The sequence below is a fragment of the Pseudorca crassidens genome, chromosome 13 (assembly GCF_039906515.1).
Source record: "Pseudorca crassidens isolate mPseCra1 chromosome 13, mPseCra1.hap1, whole genome shotgun sequence".
Classification (NCBI taxonomy): Eukaryota; Metazoa; Chordata; class Mammalia; order Artiodactyla; family Delphinidae; genus Pseudorca; species Pseudorca crassidens.
The window spans coordinates 71,903,603-71,910,395 of record NC_090308.1 but is presented as its reverse complement, the minus strand read 5'-3'; the positions used below and the strand labels follow the sequence as shown (position 1 = coordinate 71,910,395).

Here is a 6,793-nt window from a genome sequence, read left to right as displayed (position 1 = left end):
CTTTTAGCTCAAACCCCAACTACAAAGACACTCTTTCAACCAAAAGGTGTTTCAAAACTTCTTCCAACTCCAAAGGAGAGCAAAGAGTACAGAACAAAGAGTGACGGGAATATACTCCCTTCAGAACGAGGTCATAAACTTCAGCTTCCTGCAAACAGAGAGAAAAGTCCTTTGGGAATTTACTGGTAGCAGGCATTCTTTTAAGAGAGAGAAAGAACTCCTTAGCAATACAGTTGAGAGAGTTTGTACTTAAAAAGAAAACTGCACAAGTGCATAAGTAAAGAGGGAAATTTAGGTCCTGAAGATGAAAATGTATATATCCCAGTGTGGATTACAGGAATACACTGAAGGAGGGCACAGCTGGAGAGCCCGTGGAACCCAGGCTGCCCCAGGGCACAGATCATTCCCTAGTCTCACTGGGTCTCAGTGAGAAGGAAATGGGACATTTGCAGCAAATACCACTGCCATTCATTTGAGGTTCATTCTTTTATTCTCCCCCAGAAATTTGATTTATAGGACAAAATACCAAACAAAAAATTCTCATCAAAACAAAAATAAAGAACAAAGTTTAAAGAACAAAAATGCACCCTCGGGCTTCCCTGGTACCGCAGTGGTTGAGAGTCCGCCTGCCAATGCAGGGGACATGGGTTCGTGCCCCGGTCCGGGAGGATTCCACATGCCGCGGAGCGGCTGGGCCCGTGAGCCATGGCCGCTGAGCCTGGGCGTCCGGAGCCTGTGCTCCGCAACGGGAGAGGCCACAACAGTGAGAGGCCCGCGTACCGCAAAAAAAAAAAAAAAAAAAAAAAAAAAATGCACCCTCAACTTCACCACCGTTACTTAACCTATTTTTCTGTTACTTGATTTGTTGTTTATACCTATAAAACACGTCCATAGCAGTGAAACTATAGAACAGTTGGATTCTGGTGTTTCATCTCCCATGTTTCTAGGTGTACTTCAGATGCAGAGTTGGATTGTTATAATCAATCATCCTCTTTGGCTGCCTCAGGGCACATCACCTTCACCCATTCATTCACAGTCCCTCCTTATGAAGCCTTCTGCCTTCTCAGAAGCTACTGAATGATAAAAATAAAGATTTTAGATAAGAAGTCAACCCTTAGCTTTGGATGGAATCGACATAACAGGCCTAATGGAACCGAATGTTAATTTCAGGCTTCCAGTGATTGAATAATCATCTCTCAGGAGCTGGCGGAAGCTAACTCCAGCACATCATTTATCAAGTGTCCATCTATTGGGCTCTCTATTCTGCTTCATTGGTCTGTTTATCTATTTCTATCTTAATTGATACAGATGAATAATAAGTATTCAGTAAGCTACGTCTTCCCATTTTATTCTTTTCGAGGGGGGATATTGGGTATTTGTGGGGTTTTGTTTTTCCCTAAAGAAGAGCTGCTTAGAATTGACTGTTGATGTTCTACCAAATCTGTTAGTTTGCAATCACCTGATGGAACTGGGGAAGGTAAAAAATCTGGAAGGAAAGAAATAATCAGTTTCCACAAGAATATCTTAAATCTCTGCATTGCTGTTTCGGTGCCTCATCTGACCTCCAGGATTGGCCGTAGAGTTTGGACAATGACTTGTGGACTCATCAAGGGCTCTAACCTGGAGTCCCGTGGATACACCTGTAGGGCTCTTTGGATCAAGGCTAAAGATTTTTGCAAAATTTCATATCCATATGTGAATTTTCCTAGGTAAGGGGTTTATAGTTCTTTTAGACCCTCAAAGATATTTGTGACTATAAAAAAGGTAAAGAATCAGTATTTTAGATAAAAATCAAAACTGGGCAGGCCATACCTTATTTGTCAAGATTCTGTTGTTCAGAGCAAGAAAACCAGGTAAACAGGCCACATATAAAAATATGCATTTACAGGCTTGTTTCTGTCTGAGTTTCCTACATATTACACTATTTTCATGGGGAAGAAAATATATAACAGAGTGCAGTGTAAACATTTTTTCCAATATCATTAAGCTCAAAAAATGTTCATTAAGTATGATTTTTTTCTTCACAAATAATTCCATCCATCCTGTTCAAGAACGAAATGAGCTGGTCTGCACATTCAAACTCTATCTGTAAATACTGATCAAACTACCAGCCAAAAGGAAGGAAGCAGTAGGAACAAGGCACATTAAGTGACCTCCAGGTCTACTGCCTCGTTTCAGTTAGGTTCTGGGCACCAACTCCGGTGTTCATTTCCACAGCTACACACGCATCACAACTACCACAGGCCTGAATGTGAGGCTGGAGCTTGTGAGGATGAACAGTACAGTGAGCTCCCCCGGGGAAGGAGTAAAAGGGAAGGTAAGAGGCCAAAAGAACCGGCGACAGTCCTCACCGAAGACAAGAGAGCTTCACAAAAAGCTGTCAGAATCCTAGAATTAACACTATTCACCTTGTACACTTGGGGAAAAATACTAGCGTAGAAAAAATTTTGGCAATAAAAGAGAATAGAGAGGAAGGAGGATGTGTGCATGCCTGCGTGTGTGTGTGTGTGTGTGTGTGTGTGTGTGTGTGTAAAGGACAGTGAGTGACAGGGAGGAGCTAGAAGAAGAAAGATATCAAAAAGCTTACGGATGCTCAGGGAAGAAGAAGCCCCTTTATCAAGTAGAAAACACAGTCCCCACCTCCTGTGACAATGCAGGGTAATATTATTTGGCCAAAATCATGATTAGAAGTCAGTTTATTTATGCATTACATATTTAGGATGACCCATTTTCAACATATGCCCTATGGGCATAACTCTAAGTGAGTTATTGTGTGTGTATGGTGAAGGGTAGACAAAGAGGTACTGAAGGCTATTGTCAAGTCAGATGCTGCCTAAAATGCTAATGGAGTGGGAGAAAGGAAAGAGGTTGGCTGTTAGAAGTACACAGTCACCCGTTCATCTGTGGAGCTGTGGATATAGTGAGGAGTGACTGGCAGAGGGTCCCTTCCCTTGGGCAGATGACGTTCACATTGAGTCAAGGGGGAGTTGGTGCACCTGTTGTTAAAATAATAAACTAAATGTAATGGTCGGGACTTCCCTGGAGGTCCAGTGGGTAAGACTCCATGCTCCCAGTGAAGGGGGCCCGGGTTTGATCCCTGGTCTGGGAACTAGATCCCGCATGCATGGCGCAACTAAAATATCCCACATGCCGTGACGAAGATCCCATGTGCCAAACTAAGACCTGGTGCAGCCAAAAAAAAAAAAAAATGTAGTGGTCAATTTTATGTGTCAACTTGGCTGGGCTATAATGCCCAAATATTTGGCCAAACATTGTTCTGGAAGCTTCTGAGAAGGTGTTTTTAGATGAGATTTACACTTAAATTGATGGACTTTGAATAAAGCAGATTGTTCTACATAGTGGGTGGACCTCTTCCAATCAGCTGAAGGCCTGAATAGAAAAAAAAAAACCAACCTCCCCTGAGCAAGAGGGAATTCTGCAGCAGATGGTGGATCTGAACTCTAACATAAACTCTCCTCTGGGTCCCTAGGCCCTGCCAGCCCACCCTGCTGATTTTAGACTTGCTACCCTCTACATCTGTGTGAGCCAATTCCCTAAAATCTCGTACACACACACATACATACACACACACACACACACACACATATGGCATAGACACATACATACACATACACACACCCACCCCTTAGTGGTTCTGTTTCTTTGGAGAATCCTGATGAATACAGAAAACTATGGTAAACTAAACTAAAATAAAGTAGGTATAAGGTTACACTTCTTATGTTATGCAGGAGACTTCACATATTTTCAATTAAATCTTCTAATAGGAACCAGATTGTCCTTTAGTTGCCACTCTTAGGGTCCAACAAGGAGACTTCCAAAAAGCTGCTTTCTGCGCAGGGTGCTGAGATAGTAATAGCAGATGATCCACCTGCCAAGGTGAGTTATTTCAGGAGGTTCAGGCATCTCTCAGGGGGAACTACTGTTTCAAGTCTAGTACATGGTCTTGAAAATAAGGAGTTTACCTATCATGGATTGCTTTATTATTTTTTAAAAGATCATTATCCATTTCATTAGAGAGAGAATAAGATTTTCAGGTTTGGAAGACTAGTCATTCTGGAAGCCCAGAAATCCTGATGAGAAAGTGGGTTCTAGCTAGAAATTCAGAGAATTAGCAGCATCAGGTATTCTTCTGGATTAGTGAGGACCAACTCTGTAGCAGACACTGCAAGGGGCTGAGAAGATATGAAGGAGACAACGCCCAATGAGCATAAAACCTTAGTGAAGAAAGTATATGGCTACCCAAATGTTAAAGTACAGTTTAAGAGCTTAGAAATTATACAAGACAGCAATATAAGGCAATATACTTAGCAGCATATGATTCTCAGGTGAGTAATTTAGAAAAAGTTAAATAGAAGGTCAGGAAAAGCTCCCTCTGCGCTGTTGTGCTCTGGAGAAACTGGAGCTTCCCCAGAGCCTTAAATGGAATCTGTAGAACCATAGTCTGACTTTTTACATGGAGGTGTATATATAGGAAAGCCTTTCAATTTAATATGACTTGAAAACGTATACCCATGCACACACAATTCTTTTTTAATGCGGTTATCAAAAATGTAGTAGAAAAATAATTTTAAAATTTGTATAGATCCACAAAGGACCCCAAGTAGTCAAAACATTCTTGAGAAAGAAGAACAGAGCCAGAGGAATCACCCTCTCTGACTTCAGACTATACTACAAAGCTACTGTCATCAAAACAGTATAGTACTGGCATAAAAACAAACAGATCAATGGAACAGGACAGAGAGTCCAGAAGTAAAACCATGCACTTATGGTCAGTTAATCTACAATAAAGGAGGCAAGAATATACACTGTAGAAAAGACAGTCTCTTCAATAAGTTATATTGAAGAAAAACTGGACAGCTACATATAAAAGAATGAAATTAGAACATTCTTCAACGCCATATACAAAAATAAACTCAAAACAGATTAAAGAGATAAATGTAAAACTGGATACTATAAAACTCCTAGAGGAAAACATAGACAGAATACTCTTTGACATAAATTGCAGCAATAAATAAATCAATGAGGAAATACAGGCATTACATGATGCATTAGACCAGATGAACTTAGCTGATACTTACAGAACATTCCATCTGAAAGCAGGAGAAAACACATTCTTTTCAAATGCACAGGGAACCATCTCCAGGACAGATCACATGCTGTGCCACAAAGCAAGCCTCGGTAAATTTAAGAAAATTCAAATTATATCAAGCATCTTTTCTGACCACAGTGCTATGAGATTAGAAATCAACTACAAGAAAAAAATTGCAAAAAAATAAAAACGTGGCAGCTAAACAATATGCTTCTAAACAACCAATGGATCACTGAAGAAGTCAAAGGGGAAATAAAAAAATACCTAGAGACAAATGACAATGAAAACACGACAATCCAAAACCTATGGGATGCAGCAAAAGCAGTTCTAAGAAGGAAGTTAACAGCAATATGATCTTACCTCAGGAAACAAGAAAAATCTCAAATAAGAAACCTAACATTACACGTAAAGCAACTAGAGAAAGAAAAACAAATATAACCCAAAGTTAGTAGAAGGAAAGAAATCATAACGATCAGAGCAGAAATAAATGAAGTAGAGACTAAAAAAAAAAAAAAAAAAATAGAAAAGATCAACGAAACTAAAAGCTGGTTCTTTGAAAAGATAAACAAAATTGATAAATCTTTAGCCATACTCAAGAAAAAACTCATCCAAAAAAAATTAGAAATGAAAAAGGAGAAGTTACAACCAATACCAGAGAAATACATAGGACCATAAGAGAATACTACAAGCAACTATATGCCAATAAAATGGACAACCTAGAAGAAACGGACAAATTCTTAGAAAGGTACAATCTCCTAAGACTGAACCAGGAAGAAATAGGAAATCTGAACAGACCAATCGTAAGGACTGAATTTGAAACTTTGATGAAAAAACTTCCAACAAACAAAAGTCCAGGACCAGATGGCTTCACAGGCGAATTGTATCAAACATTTAGAGAAGCGTTAACACCTATTCTTCTGAAACTACTCCAAAAAATTGCAGAGGAAGGAACACTCCCAATCTCATTCTATGAGGCCACCATCAGCCTGATACCAAAACTAGATGACTACTAATCTTTAATTACATTTCTTTAAATTCTGCTGGTCCCAGCTACAAGGAAAACCCTTGTTTTAAATAAATCTTCCCATTTAAAATAAATCCCCTCAGTATTGGAAGTGAAGTGATTGGATAGCAAGAGCTCTTGGTTGTTGTTGGCTGGGCCATGTTTCATGATGTTCCTATAGGTGACATACTGCTCCTCCATGACGGGACCCCCTATGATTAGGGCCCTTATGAACTGATCTTGGGCCTGGTTTCCCTCAGTCATTCCTTGCCCTTTCCTCACTCTGCTCTGTTTCAGGGAGGTGAGGGTGGGGTGCTGACCCTTATAGGTTGCATTTCATAGGCTCTGTGCCACTTGGTTTCTGGCTGAGTTTGGTCAGTGAGGACACCAGTGGGCAGGGGTAGGAAAGAGTGGGGGCTATTTCCCCTCCACCCTCTGTGACTCAAGTTGCCGAAGCACAAACAGCATCATAAATCTTCGCAGTTTTCATAAATCTTCTCATTTTTCCAGTTCTGCCTTATGGTCATGCTCTCTGGAACACTCACTGACAGAGAGAAGCTAAGATAATATATTCTTTACATAAAAAAAAAATAAATGAAGAAAACAAAATAAAATAAACAAAAGGAACCAAAACACAAGCTGGATAAAAGAACATCTGCAAACAAAATTTTTACGTTTAA

General features: G+C 40.0%; 1 long non-coding RNA gene across 1 annotated transcript in view; it reads right to left on the bottom strand.

The window, feature by feature from the left end:
* Positions 1 to 506: 506 nt before the first annotated feature.
* The window catches only part of LOC137205056 (uncharacterized), a 178,180-nt gene continuing 171,893 nt past the window's right edge, over positions 507 to 6,793 (bottom strand). The window contains exon 3 of the long non-coding RNA XR_010933979.1: positions 507 to 1,073. This is a non-coding gene — a long non-coding RNA (uncharacterized lncRNA). The remainder of the gene's footprint in view (positions 1,074 to 6,793) is intronic.